This window comes from Varanus komodoensis, unplaced genomic scaffold (assembly GCF_004798865.1).
Source record: "Varanus komodoensis strain SLA01 unplaced genomic scaffold, ASM479886v1 scaffold4, whole genome shotgun sequence".
In the NCBI taxonomy this organism is placed as follows: domain Eukaryota; kingdom Metazoa; phylum Chordata; class Lepidosauria; order Squamata; family Varanidae; genus Varanus; species Varanus komodoensis.
The window spans coordinates 38,614,670-38,630,551 of record NW_025335941.1 but is presented as its reverse complement, the minus strand read 5'-3'; the positions used below and the strand labels follow the sequence as shown (position 1 = coordinate 38,630,551).

The 15,882-nt window shown below is 37.2% G+C and overlaps 1 protein-coding gene across 17 annotated transcripts in view; it reads left to right on the top strand.

Annotated features, from left to right (window-relative positions):
* Positions 1–15,882, top strand: part of ZBTB20 (zinc finger and BTB domain containing 20) — a 635,479-nt gene that overhangs the window by 202,003 nt on the left and 417,594 nt on the right. For all 17 annotated transcript variants that reach the window (XR_006415891.1, XR_006415892.1, XR_006415893.1 and 14 more), the window contains exon 4: positions 13,177–13,255. The gene's annotated coding sequence lies outside the window, so the exon portion shown is untranslated. The remainder of the gene's footprint in view (positions 1–13,176; positions 13,256–15,882) is intronic.

Below are 15,882 nucleotides of genomic sequence, written 5' to 3'. Positions count from 1 at the left end.
TGAAGAGATCTTGAAATCCTGTGGAGTCATATAAATGATAAAACCTGATAACTTATGTAATCCAGATGTAATGGGAAAACATTTTCTTTCTCATAATTCTCCACAGTGTAGAATATATAATTCTTTAAATAATAATAATTTTCTTAATGTTATCATTGTCTGATTGTATTCCTGCAAATAGGCCCTGCTAATTTTATTTTTTAGCTACTTAAGAAATTTCATAAATAATACTAGTGAGTTACACTGTTGTTTGATACTGCTATTTTATTTATATTTCACACTCTGGTATTGTCTGTACTAATGTGAAATATTTCAAATAATTTTGTATAAATTAACTATGAGAGCAAATTATAATTATCTAGAATTATTTATCTCTGTTTCCTGAAAAAGCAAAACTAGACTGGTTTTAAGTTGAGATACACTTGAATTGAAATTTTATAAGCCAGTATATTCCTTGGTTGTTTCTATCAAGACAGTTGTTTCAAGCTCATTATCTAGCTACTGTGGCCTGGAAGTAACTTCTTGCTTTAGTTGCTGACAAGATTTTTTCTTCTGCCATGAAAGACAATTTTGAGGTTCAGCTGAGAACATCCTTGAAACACAGTAACTATAGCAGTGTAAGCATTGCTGCTTCATTCATTTGAAGGTAATGATGATAAAGTGCATGAGTGAGACTGAGCTTAAGAAACTGCATATCTGGTGGAACTCCATGCAAATCTACACTGAGTCCTTAGTTTAAAAAGCATCATTAAATCGGTGTTACTTTTCAGTTCATTTTTAAAATCTTTCACTTTAGATGAGAAGCCCACGTGCAGATTCTAAGAGGCTTACTCTCTTACATAGAAATAAGGCTGCTAAGCTGCTAAAAATCTCAGCAGCTTAATATAAGTTAGTAATTTTAACTGTATAACCTTCAAGCATAATGGAAATAAAGAATAATGAAATCTTAAGCAAAAGCCTAGGGGAAATGTATTTGGATCCTTTTGGAAAGTACAATCGGTGCAGATTCCTTGTTCATAGAGGAAAGAGTTGAGATGGGAAGCAGTGAACATGCAGGAGTTTTGGGAGAAGCCCAAACATTAATTGGCACATGTAGAATTCCAGTCACAGAATGATGCTTGCAACTTTTATTTGTAGCTTCTACAACATGGATATTAAATGATATTGGCCATAATGCAACTCACACTGCTTGGGAATTAACCCCATTGCACATAGTTGGACTTACTTCAAAGTAAGCAATTGCTGGTTAATTTGATTTTTATTTGATGGTTTTTTCTACCATGACAAATAGCATTCAAGGTGGCTTACAGTCATACATAATATATCTTTGCCAACATCCCTTGGGTAAGACCTACATACTTCTGCAGACAGTCTGAAGTGCTCTTAATTTCATGGGGGAAAGACATTTGCCTGAGGTGATTTCATCCTGGCTGCAGCAGTTTGAAGGGAAGATACATTTTTTGAAAAAAAAATCTTAGAGAGAAAAATATATGTGAAGTTAACAATGAAAAATCTGTTACATTTTATAACGTGTGTGTGCACAAACGTGCACACACGCGCATACACACAAACAGAGATGCACTAGGCATAGACAGTATCCAAAATATCCCAAGTTGCTGTTCCAATTGGACTGTCCTCCCCTCTGCACACAGCCATCTAGCAGCAGCTGTTCAGTACGAAGAAATCCAAGAGAGAGGAAAGAAAGTAAAGATGATACCAGATCCTATTGCAACTGGAATGGCTTTGTTTTAACGTATTATTGTTAATCTAACATTGCACTTCATTAATATTATGAACCACTTTAAGTTTTGAAAGTTGTATGCAAATTAAATACATGGGAAACAACAAATGACTCTTGAAAACTGGTCCCCTATGCAGAGAAAATATAATGGCACGGCAACTCAGTTTGATTATGCATTCAGTAATCATTTTCAGTTTTTATGAATGGATAGTTTTTAAAACTTTTGTCATGTAGTTGTTTTTCTGGAATGTTATTTAATTTTTATTTAATTTAGTTAGCAAAAGATGAATAAATTTATGTAACAACTTATCTGTGGAAATAGATTATATAAAAAGGGAAATCTATCCAGGATGTGCAGTTGTCTTGCAAAAGTGCAATGATGCTTTTCTCTTTTAAGAGAATTCAGAGGCACTGAGCAAACCAACTGAGTTTAGGCAAGGATAATTTATTAAATGGTAAGACATGGAGTAAAAGAATACGGTTTCAATGTACAATGCAAGAGCATTTAACTTTACAAAAGAGTTCAGCCGTTAAAGTATAAAGTGTAAAGTAAGAGCAAAAGAAAGCGCAATACTTACATTCGTGCTGCAGTCAGGAACTCCTCAGAGAAACAACAATGAATGATCCTCTGGAATGGGATGGCATGTATCACCAAGGTTTAATATAACTACAGTTTCACTGATATTTATATACTGGAGCTGTTCAGACATAATGCTACACTATGCTATTGTGGTTACTGCATGGCATGGCATCTCACTTTCTATCCTGTGTTCACACAATCACATGATAACTACTCATGAGTAGTTTCCACGTGCCTTCATCTTCTCTCCAAATGGCGGCATGTATCTCATCAGCCACCGCAGCTCAGAATCAATCCCAGGGGCCACTGCTCCTGCCTACCTCTCCTTCATTGGCACACATAGTTAAGGTGTTGCCTTAACCAGGTGCTCCTGTTGTTGTTTTCCTGTTGCTTTGTAGAGGCGCCATCTACTCATCAGAGGAAGACAGTTGTTCTGTACTAGCAACAGAGCAGCACCACTTGCTGCTGCCCCACTCTTTGCCCATGCATAAGCATGCCTAACCACTCATACCTCTTACCCTTCTGCGTGAGTACCTGATGCTCCTCCTACCCCATGTACAGGATTTCCACATGATGCTGGGGCCACCTACTCCCAGAAGCCCAACACACAGATAGCAGCAGGGCAGGCATTGGTGCCAGTGATGGAAAGAATACTACCTACTGGCCAGACTTTGCTGATGGTGCCTGCCTGACCCTTAGCCCAGGAAACTCCACCAGCAGGCTGTCAGGAGGGAAGGGCTTGTGGGGATTGTCAGGAACAGCAGGGAAGAAAGGGAGTGCGGAGACAGCCAGTCATTATTCTGCTGCTGGTGACTTAGCAGTTGTTAGACAGAACAAAGTGGCAGAAAATGGCAGCTGGAGTGTCATGGCCATGCTTGGCATCAGGCTTAGTCGGAAATGGAAACTCATGGAAAAGCATCATATATGAATTCATACACAATGACTAGCAGGGGTGAAGCGTGGAAACTTTAGAAGAGACCATTGGTTCTCTGGGGGATTCATGGTAACTAAATGGACTGGAGTTCACCATGCTTGCCTGGAGTCACACACAATGTCAAGCAGTATAGCTTGTTATTTGGGAAGACAGCCACTTTAAGTTTTTTTGTGTATAGTTACCAAATTTGGTTAGTTCTTGCCTGCAGTTTAGCCTTGCCAAAGCCAACACAGATACCTATCCTTCTACCATGATGTTTGCCAAAGTCTTGAAGGGCTTATTTCTGAACAGTACTCCCTCCCTCCCTCCAGTATATTTATATTTTTTATATTATATATATATATATATATATATATATATATATATGGAATATACTCAACCATTTAAGGGTTCATGTTCAAAAGGACATGCAGGTCTGGAGGAAGAAATAGTGACACACTAATTCCTCGGGTTTGTACAGTTTCGACCTAAAACTGTTATCACTTAATACAGTTTTGTTGGCTGATCCCATATAGTCAGGGAGGAAAAAAGTTTTTTATCTTGAACGTGTATTTTTTCCTTTTGTTTTATCACAGCAGCTGAATGGCCAACAATTTTGCACTAAATGTAGCTTGTTTGAAGGTTCTGTACAGTCTTGTAGAGCAACAGAGGGTCTTACAAAGCGTTCCATTCCGTTCTATTCATTCCATTCCATTCCTTTCCTATTAAAACATGTTTATAGCTCTCTTATAGATTCAACAAAGAAACTAGTTTCCAGCCACAAAATAATCATTGTTGCAATATTTATTTTAAAGCATTTGTATAAAACAGATGTATGTACATTCCATAATGTCTTTATGAACTCTTTCTGAATGGTACTTATGATGTATAATGCAAACGGTTGTATCCAGTGGTATCATACTGGATACCGGCTCAAAGCCATACATGCCTTGGCTAGAGCAATTTTAGAACTATCCTAAGAGGGTTTTGTACATTTATATGAAATAAAAACAAATGAGTTTAGTCGATGTTTATGTACTTGTTCTGGAAATGTAAAATTTTGCCATATTCTTCCATACCCTACAATTCATGGAAATTCCTTTCTTTTAAAGATTCATTTAGAACTCAGAAATCAAGTAGTTGCTTCCATTTTGATTTAAGTTTACCACCTCTTTATTTGAATATATCATTGTAGTTTGGAAATGGAACCATGAATAGACTGGACTAGAATGGAAAGGAGTTAGTACAGGTTGGTTGCAAGACCATCGAGTCCAACCTCCTGTTCTCCTTCCACATGTGGTCGTTATTTGGCTGCAGGCCTGAATCTTTCTAACTTAGCAAAGGTGACTCTGTTCACTAGGTTGATGTAAAACTATTTGGGCAGGTACATAGGAAGCCCTTCCCAGTCAGCCACTCCAGCCAGCACACCACCACTGGCACAGAATGTCTTGTTCTTTCTGGACTTGTCTGCAACCACCAACTGTGGGGGGCATCTGAGCACCAAGGCTCTGTGGCTTGCCCAAGATCACAGGTGACAGGACGTGTAACCCCACAAGCCACTCTCTTGGGCTAATTGCAGCTGGACCCTCTCCCAGGAATGCATAATGGAAATTGAACTCATGTGTGCTAGCTGCACAAACACGAGTCTTACCCAGAAGTGATCAGACTCTTCCCTCTTGAGCCAGCTACTGCCTTATCCTTCACAAATGTTCACCTTTACAAAGTTTGCACTGCTGGTTCAGGACTATCTTTGAAGAAATTGATAATATACTTTGAGACTACTGTACTGTTTTGTACAGATTAAAAAGTCCACCAGGGTTATGTTGGGTTAACAGCTATAAATTTGGAGGCTTGAAAGAGGCGTAGCAAATGCTCCTATGATGGTTCATGAAGCATGCTTTTTAAAAGCACTGTCACTTTAAGAGAAACATTTTTAGCATATTGCTTTTCTGAAGTGCTCTAGTGTAAACACTGCATTGGAACATTTCATTAGCATTTGGAGAACAATAAAGAAACAGGGAGTTTAATAGGGTAATATGTTTTAGTGGCCTTAGTAGAACCCTACTTAACACAGTGGGATTTTCTACAGCACACAGAGGTAGGAAACTGTTCTGTATACATTTACTGTGTGGGACTTCCTCTTTCTGGGCTGCATGTGGTTTAGAGTAAAGAGAAATAACTTTCCCCCTGCAGTTCACCAGTGAAAGAAGCATTTTTAAATACTGTGCTTTGAGAGTAAGATCTAAATTTGTCCCTGTGAGGGTCAAGGGCCAACCAGCATCACAGTACTTTAAAAGGACACTTCAAAGTGAGAGGTAAGAGGAGTTAGTTTAAAATTTTGAACTTGATTTTCTATGGAAAACCAATATAAAAGGCCATGGAGGGAGGAGGGGAAACAGGCGGGCAGGCACTCAATCCTAAAGACTATACAGGTAAATACTGGGAACTGGACAAACAAGAATTCTCCTAGTGCCTTGCATGACAATTTACAAGGCATTGAGCTGGCTACATTTGGGTTCAGTGATCCCTTGATCTGATTGAACAGGGATTGTGTGTTCTTCTATATTAGGAAGACTGATTTAATTTTGGGTCAAGTGGGAAAACATGGAAGACGTTAAAGATTCTGTAAAAGCCTACTAAAATACAGCATGCTTATAAGTGATGTACTTAAAGTAAGACTTATGCTGGAGTGCCTGAACCATCTGTGATCTTTATCGGAAATTAGGGAATTAGGAGAGGCTGGAACAGTGGACGAATGATAGTGTTTATTTAGGGCACTTGCCGTAAACTAAAACCACTAGATTCCAATCTGTGTTGCCATTTTAACTAGCTTGTGAGCATATTAAATATGCACACACCTTTAGAAACTCTGTGAAATCCAGGTAGTTTCTTTTCTTCCAACAAAACAGTTTGAAAGCAAAATGGTGATATTATTTTGCAAAATCAAACTGATGGGTTGGATTATTGCTCGAAGTAACTTTTCAATGTTTTAAGCACACGTACTGAAACAAGAATGTATGTAATACTGTTTTCTTTAACTGTTCTGTCGTTAAAAACTGGAAGGCTTGGTGAGATTTTGGAAATTTGACTATTTGTAGTTCCAACTTTTCCTTAGAAAGTCACATGTTCCCCATTGCTTTATTATAAGAAACAAAGCCATCGAAGTCAGATTACATAATCTTTGCATGCCTTCGTATACAATTACTACTGTAATGGTATAGGTCCAAAGAAATGTACAACTACTCTGAATAAAGGAGTGGAAGATACTGCAAGACATGTTCTACAGCAGTCAGCCCACTCCATAGGCCAAAAAAACACTTCATAGCATCTACATCAAACCACTGAGTTGGTTTATCAGGTAGTTTGGAAGCTGATGGGCCATTACTCCCCCCCGCCGCCCCCTTTCTTTTAAGGGCTGAATAAGCTCTAATGGAATGGATGATGGGTAATAATCTGAAACTCAACTGATACAAGACTGAGATGCTCTTAGTTTTGACTGGATGCGGGGTGCTTAACCTGTTCAGATTAGGGATGTGTCAAGAATCAGTTTTGGAGGTGAGAATCCAATGGATTCCCTGAGCTTGGCTCCCCAGACTGCTTTGTTGTAACCTTGATTCTGAGTTCCTGATGATCATGCTTAGGAATTGAGCAGCATTGTGCTTTGCAGTGTCTATTTTCTGCCTTTGTTTCTGCTGCTTCACATGATGTAAAAGAAGGTTGTTCACATGGAGATTGCAGGAAGGGAGCCTCATGTGGTCACTGTGCAAACAGTGCACCTTTCATTCGGCAAGCATTTGTGGACTTTTTCTCAGTTCAGCTTGCTTTCCAAGACCAGGTGAGCATGCCAAGAAGTCTGTGAATGCTAGAAGATGGATACCAATAAGTTTTGGTCTAACCTTGTAGGGCTGTGCTTTGACTGAGAGAGTGGGCTGAGATGTCTTCCTGGAACGATCCTTTCCACTTGATGCACAGATGATTTCAGCAGCATGGAGCATCTTCTACCACCTGAGAATAACTATGGTGTTGTGATATACAGTGTTGGACTTGAGACCTAGGAAATGTAGTCCACATTCCTCCATGAGTCCCACTGGATGATTTTGGTCCAGTCATTCACTTTCAGCCTGACCTACCTATCTTGGTGATGTGAAGAGAAACTGGACCTATATAAGCCACCTTGGGCTCCTTACAAGAGAAAAAAGGTGGAATTTAAATATAACAGCAACAACTTGGCAGCTGGATTGATAGAATTGGATTGGTAGTCTGAACATATAATTTTAATTCTGGCCTTACCCAGTTTAGGACTGCAGTATGCGACAGTTCCTTCTGGTATGAACCCACCTACATGCTGTCCTTGTCATCTGAGGTGCTTGCTCGGAGTACTTCCTCCAAAGAAAGCTCTGACATAGAGCAAGGAGAGCTCCGCCCATGACATGCCTACCATGTGCATGTTCAGCCTATGCTTGAACACCTTCACTGATGAGGCTTCAGCCACTTCCCGTGGAAGCCCATTCCATACCCCAGGCGTCCTAAAGTCAGGAAGTACTTCCTGGCATCGAAATTGAACCTTAGTTTCCTGAACTTACATACAATAATTTTATTATGACTTAGTAATTGTGATGTATCAACTACTATGGCAAATAATATTATGAAATATTTATGAAAGAGAAGTTGACCAGAACAAACTCCAGGAAATCACATTTTGGAGGGGAAGAGTAGGAAATTAGTTTTGTGCCAAACAGGTTGCAGGCATGCTATAGTAGCAAATAGTTACAGAGATAATCCTCAGAGCCCACTTAATAGAATATAGAAGTCAAGTGTTTTTAATGACAAATTCCAGAAGAGAACTTATAGAAACTAGAAGAGTAATGGCTTCTGTAAGTATGTTAGTTTGGGCAAATAGTTTCCTTGCCAACATGTGCTTTCTTGTAAAAAACCTCCATGTGAATAATGCACTATTTTCATATGTTAAAATGAAGAGCTAACGTTCATTAGTATGTTAATAATGATTTCTAATATATTTTATTGCTTTTACAATAGGAAAAGCATTAATTTTCATCCTGTCAGGTCATTTTTGTCTAAATTATTTTATTATTATTTTTTAGACTATAATTCTCTGTTTACTTCCTTTGTTGAACCAGCGTGAAAAGCCTTGCTAAAATCCAAATAATTTTTGTTGAGCATTTCCTTTATCCACCCAGTTTCTTACTAAACTATGTCACTGGTCACATTGAAATATTTGTTTATGTTACAGCACAGCAAACAAAGGTTTATGGTGAAACCTGTTTTTTAACTAAAATTGTTACTTGATGCCTATCAGATAATTGGTGCATGGAAGATTGTAAACTGCATAGTATTATGAAACTTGAATGAAATCTGAGATCCTTAGATTGTAGTAATATATCAGGTCTGAACAAATAATATAAGCAGTGTTTGCTACATGTATTGAAAATTCTCAGAATGTCAGCTTCAGTAATGCCGTACAAAGAACTTAAATCTTTAGCAAAAGAAAGAATTCTTTGGGCAAGGCCTCTTAAAAGCTGCATGCTGTCAACTGTTCCTGTTCTTTGGGAACATAAACAGGATCTAGGGACAGCTTGTGCAAGAAAACAGTTGGAATACTGTAATATTACAGTTTTTCTGCAGCCAGCTTGATTATCATCATCACCCTGTGTATGAGGAAAGTGTCAAGAGGTATTATGAAAAATGATCAGTCCCACCTCGTCAACAGCAGGGAGTAGTTTAGTGTATTTCACAATACTGGTCCAAGGTTCTATACATCCATTCAGGTTAGTTGCTACTGTGCTGCAGTAGCAGGGCTTTCTGGACAGCTTCTCTGTAAAATGTTAATATCCTGGAAAAAGTGAGATTGATTCAACCATTGTTCTGTTGGGGTGGATATTCTAATGGGCATAATTCTTGTAAAAGCAGCCACTACATATATTTTGTAGTCTGCATTCAATTTACTTGCATCCAAATCTTCATTTTTAATAACCAATTGTATTAATCCAACCTTTGGTGTGCTTACTGCTCAAATGCTATTTTTAAATGCCACAGTAAGAAAATTTAAAATAAAACAAATATTTTATAACTTGAAAGAGGCAATTTTTGGCAATAGAAATTGGGCTGTTCATTGGAGCAATGAGGGACTGTGTTTTAGAGAAACTTGCAGTCTATCAGGTATGAATAAATTTACCTCTGTGAAAAGATAATCTGGATGTGTGTGCATTTTACCTTTGTTATCACCATGAATAAAAGTCAGAGAGGATTATGGAAGGAATTCTAAGGAAATATTTGCTAATTCACATGGTTAAGTTTTGCTAAAGTTGCTAACACAAGAATAGAGGCTAATATTTATTTAGAAATATTATGTCCTGCACTTGTAATTTCACTATTAAAAAACTATATTACTGTGAAATAAAGCATCATATCATAAAAACAAAAGGGGTAGATTCATGTATCACAGAAGACAAAAACTAAATCAAAATGGGTTTTTAAATTTAGCATATCTTTGTTTTCCTTCCATACTTACAGTGTTATTAACTTTTCAAAATAAAATTCTAGGAAATGTTGATACCTTTTTCTGACATTGTCATGAGATGCAAAAGATTTTTTTTTCTGGACATACGTTGTTCTAATATTTAATGCTATAATAAGTTTAATGTAGAGATTACTTAATTATCCATTATATTGCCAGAATGAATACCAGAAGCAAAAAAGAATGAATCTTCAGAAAAGGATTCATTGATTATATTGTAAGCATGCCTTTTCCTCTGTGGATTCCAAAATACTGATTGGAAAATAATGCAGTGATTTTCAATTCAGCAAAGTTGTGTGATTTATTAAACTGTCATTAAAATTCCATTGCTTGCTAAGTTTGACTTCTGGTATTCATTCTGAGTAGGTAGCAATGTTGAGCTTTTATTTATTCCATATCACTCAATAGCCGAAGTGGTTTATTGTCTTAATACTGGACTCAATAGAGATATTTCTAGAGTCATTAATAGAGAGTCATTCCAGTCTTTCAGTTTTAATTCTTCACTTCTAAAAATGGGAATGAAATTTCTTATTTCACAAGAAGCAGCATGCTTTTAAAACCAAAACTAGGAACAAAAATAGTTACATCTAGAAACCATTTCTGTTTTCTAGAATAAATTAAAACATCTAGATAAGGGGGAAATTAGAATAATTTAGTTTTGGTGTTAAGATATCTTGTAGATTTTTAAAAATGTTTTAATATATGTATCTCATAAAATACTTTAAAATATATGCATCTCATAGCCATGCCTGAAACCTAATCGAAACAAGTACAGATAATCTGCCTCATTGAGAAACAGATGGACTTGGGCTATCACCACACATTCCAACATATTGTCCACGAATGGAATATTGGAGACTGGTCTGGCGTTATTCCATACAAAGGTTCTAAAACTGCCTATTTCAAGCATGATGAAATTACAGCCTGTTGCAAAGAGGCATTCCCTGCTACCATTACTCCATCAGCTATTTCCCCCTTTGCAATTTTTATGGATACTTTTATGAGGGCATGGGTCAACTTAATAGCTTTGATCTATGGCTACTCCATCTCCAATTGTATAGGGATTCTTTCTTTATCTGCATCAGATACCTCATGCTCTGATTTTAGTGTCTGTGCCTGGTGCTGGAAACCTGAGATAGGATTGTAATTCTGTTCGTGTATACCCACCCTGTTGTGTAACACTTTGCCTGGCTGATGACAAAAGCCTCAAAATGGATGGGAGCATGCAACCCTGTTGACTCTTCTGAATTTCTTGGCAATGTTAAATACCATCAACCATGTTATCCTTACAGATCCATTATTATTGTTGTTGTTATGAAAAATAATTATGTTCATTTCTATACTACCCTACAGCTGAAGATGTCTTTATTTGGGTTGGTTTTAGGAGACGCAATGTTAAGATAGTTTATGTACTAGTGGAATGATCTTAAAAGGTGGCACTGCCAGACTTCTTTTCTGTACCACAACATGTCCGTAGGGTTCTGCAAAGCTCCATTTTTTCTCCCAAGCTTTTTAACATCTACATAAGATTGTTGAAGGAAGTCATCAGGAAGTGTAGGATTAACTGTCATCCATATGCAGATTATACTCAGCTCTACTTCTTGTTGCTATCTGCGTATCCTAAGGAGGCTGTGGGACTCTTACATTAATGTCTGGAGGCAGTTTTTGGGTGAATGAGGGTGAACAATTCAGGCTGCTGTGAGTTAGGAAACCAGCTATTTTGGTTGCATGTTTGCAACTGCTCTTAGATGGGATTGTGCTTGCCTTGAAAGTCCAATCCTGCAGAATTTTCCTGAACTTCTTAACTAGTGCCTGCTGTAACATGAGTTACCAATGTAATCAAAAAAGAAAAAGAAAAGAATTTTGACAATTTTAGTACAAATATCTGCATTATCAGTGATTCTTAGCCAAAATGCAGGATTGATACAAATCAGGGTTTCAATGCAGAAAGTCAGGATATAAAAACAACTGTATCCAACTTCACAAGATTACATTTCATTCAGTGGAACTGAAGTGCACATGATTACATGCATGCTTTCAGATTTGAAATGTTATAATTTTAATATCCATGTGACTGTGGCTTATTGCAATGTGTGTTTTGCTGTATGAGGGCTGTCTTTGTATGTGCAGGGAAGTAAGCATACGTTACTCAGTGTGTACCCATGTGTAGCACTCCACCACTAACTTTAGTTCTTTTTCTACAGACCAGAAAATAAATGTATCCATTTCAAACTCTGAAACTTACCACACAAATATGTAATGTCATAACCACTCCTTCAAGAACATTTTCAGACCATCCTGTATATCCCAACAAGCCTGTGGTTGTATGAATTGGTTTTGCATAATGTTGATGCTTGTGTAGGAGGCAGTTTCATGTATAAATATTTGTAAATGTCTGAGGTCACATTTTATTCTTGCTGAGTTGTAGATAGTCAAAATCTAGTAAACATATTGTAATATTTTTGACTATTTCTTCTTCATGTATTCTTCCCTTTTCTCCATTTTCTTGATTGTTCTATATATTTAAGTTATGTATAAAACCACAAACTCCTACCATTGTCTTCATATTTTTTTTCTGTTTATAGCATAAAAACCCCAGAAACATTTAACACCACCATTCTAGTTGTACACATTTGCAAATATTTTATTTAGTTGGTATCTTTTCCTGTGGTGGTTTGGGGATTAAAAAAACCCTAAGCTGTCACTGCTTCTGCGTTTACTCTCCTGCACAACTCTTCTGTATTTTACATGAGAAAGGAGACTTACAACTAGTAGTTTTGAATGTAGCCTATAGCACAACTTATTGATATTTGTGCAACAGCTTGAAAAGTAAACACTCTGTAAAGCATGCTTTTTTAAAAATGGGGGTTGTGGGGGTTGTCCTCATCAGCACTGAAGCCAGAAACAAATGTCTAAAACTTGAAGATTTTTCCTGTGTTCCCTGATACTGCTTAAAAGCACAAATAGCTTTGTCGTAAAATGTCCTCTCTCTTTCTCTCCCTGTCTCTCTCTCTCTGTATGTGTGAGAGTGCTTTTTTCATTCTTCCCACAATCAGGAGTTTAAAATTTCATCTGTCTTTTTTTAATTGTAACGCCCGATTCTTTTAATAAGTTAGATTGTGGATATAAAGGTGCAGGAGGGCTCTCTGCCCCCCTTTCCTTTTTTGCCACACTATTTGGAATCCTTTAATGCAGAGCTGTATTTTTCTGTTCTGAATTGCCTTCTTTATTTCCTTTCCTCATTACAAACTACTCCGGAAAGAGCTTTTTCTAACTAAAAAAAGAAGAAGCTATGCTTGACTGATAATGCATTGCTTTGGATGGTGAAACATTATGAAAGTTTAATTTTTAATTAAATCTGAAATAGCAATTATAACTGAAAGAGATTTTAACCTGTTTCTTTTCAGAGTGCCTGAAGTTACATTTTTGATGCTGAAGTCACTGCACCTTTAACAAAAAAAAAAGATTGCGCTGCACTGCATTCCTGTAAGTAAAAGCTTTTCTAGTACCTGTTGCCTTTCTTTCTTTATCACATACATCTTAAAGCATAGTAACTGGAATTAGTAAAAGGTCAGTATGTCCTTGAATAGGAAGCATAGTCATTTTATATATAATACACATATTTTCAATTGAAATTGTATGAGATTCTGGCTATCTTTATTTCAGTCTCTAAATTGTTAATCCTTTGTGCTGACTTTTTCAAATTTCATTAGAAATTCATTCATGGTGTTGAACATTGCCTCTGTTGACATACATTTTCTATCATCCTCTCACCTACAATTACTACATTTTGGTGTAATGAAGGATAATAAAAAGAATCAGAATGTTATCAAAAACAGTATTCTTTCCCTTTAATTATGTCAAAACAAATTTTGTCCCTTGCTGAAATGAAAATAGAAAAATAAGAGCTCATGGGATACTGCCATAACATTCAGATGCCTCAAGCCACAGCAGAGGGTGCATAATTCCTTGTATGTGCATGGTGGATGCTTCTGTGCATTGGTGCTCATCTGACTGTGGTGGTACAAAACAGTCACAATAGTTATAACATTCTCAGTTTGAAGAGACAAACTATTTCTAAAATAAGAGGTTGGCCAACTTCGAACTTATGGGATATACTTACTTTTATATTATTAGAAGGTCCACTAGCTGAAGGTATATGAAGTCAGGCGGATAGAGCACAAATCAAGAAACATGATGTTACTGAACATGCTCAGCCTAGTAATGTTTTCAGTAACAAAAATAAGCATACAGTCCATTCCTATACAATTCCATTCCTAGTCATCCCATTTTCATGCTTCATCATTTCAGCCACTTAAGTCAGTGATGACAAAGTGAAATGGGACTTTTTTTGGGGGGGGGGGTTGTTGCTATTATTAAAAAAGTGTAAGTTAGAAACTCTTGCAGATCTACTGTTCTACTACAGAATAGCCACAGATGTATGCTAGATCTTAATTGACCTACTTCTGCAATAAATGCATAATAATACATATAATTAACCTGTCTTAATTGGAAAGATACATTCAACATTACCTGCCACAAATCTAACACTGCCTCTGTATATGTTGCATCACCCCATCCCATCTTTACTGATGTGTCATTAGTGTTGGCTTCACTTCTCATGAACATTCCTTTGTTTCCCAAATACCTTCCTTTTTCCTTCCTTTCCACTAACTTTATCTCTGTGAACTTTGGCATCCTTTCCCACCAATTGCCTTCATTCTGACTAAGTTCTGCTCATTTTGTAATTTTGCTGTCTTTGAATTTCTATCACTTGCTTTCTAAGTCTGTCTCCCATCTGCAGCTCCTTCATTTGTCTGACCCACTCATTGTTTCAAGAACATTTATCACTGTTTTCCATTCTTTTCTTTGATTTTCTATGTTTCTTACTGCTGCTTGGTTCTACCTAATCTTCTAATACATTTCCTGCCTCCATGGTCAGCAACTAGTTTTACAGAAGGACCTCTTGGATGAGGAATGCAAGATAGATATAGAGATTAGACCCATCTCTTCTATGATACAGCATTCAAACGTTGCTGGCTTGAATTTTGATTCAAAAGTTGGTGAGTTGCTGCTGCATTTCTCAGCTAATTGTCAGCAAGGCTAGTGGACCTAGAGCTGAGCAGTGAGAATCAGACAGTTTCAAATTCAGTGAAAAGTTTAATGAACAAGCTGATATGAGAAGAGACAGACTCAGCCTCCTTAGTCCAGTCATATGGCATCTTGTTAAGAGGGTAGACCAAAGGTGAAGCATCAGGATTCGTCAGCTCTTTTTAGCTTGATAAAGAAAAGAAGTATTAGGTTTAGAATCAACCTCATATCATTAAGCTGTGTTTCCCTAATAGCCAGTATTATAACTTTGTTTATTTCCATTTAACTTCTGCAAAGCTAAATATTGTTGAAAGGAGGGGGAAGAGCTGTGACAGTGGTGATGTCCCAGACTGTAGCCTTCATGTTCCAGACAAGTACAGTGCCATGTCCCATCTTTGGGTTGGCAAAGAGGGCTGCAGCATAGCTATTATAAAAATAAGTTTCTTCAAACATGTGGACTTCTGAGTAAACAGCCATAGCATTGGCTTGTAAATGGACAGATAGTGCTATCCAGAGTGTTAATTCTAACCCTGTGGCCTCTGGTTGATTCCTTATATATTTGCTTGTTCTATTCTGATCCTATCCTATTTGCTTCTCCAGTCTATATCCTTGGTTGATCCTGAAACTTGTCTTTTGACACATTCCAGCAGTTTGTCGAATGTTTCATAACATGGGAATGGGTAGATCATGGTCTGGTGATGATTTTTCTGTTTTACTCGATGTGGTGGTAAGCTGTGATGAAAATATATCACGGACAGTATCCAATTTGTAAATTACACTACTCTCGTGTAAATGATCTGTAGTGCAAGTACAGTTGCCTTTGTTCTGATTATGGGTTTTCCAGGGAAACCTGTTGTGCTAGCAGATGCTATTGCTGTTGTGCTAGATGTTGCTTTAGCTAGTAGAACATGATTTTAATTAGTGCTAGTGCTGAACTGGGTACTGCTTACTGAAATAGACATTCCCATAATATGCAGTATAATTGGTCTCATGCATTGGTATGAGCTTGCATAAGAATATAA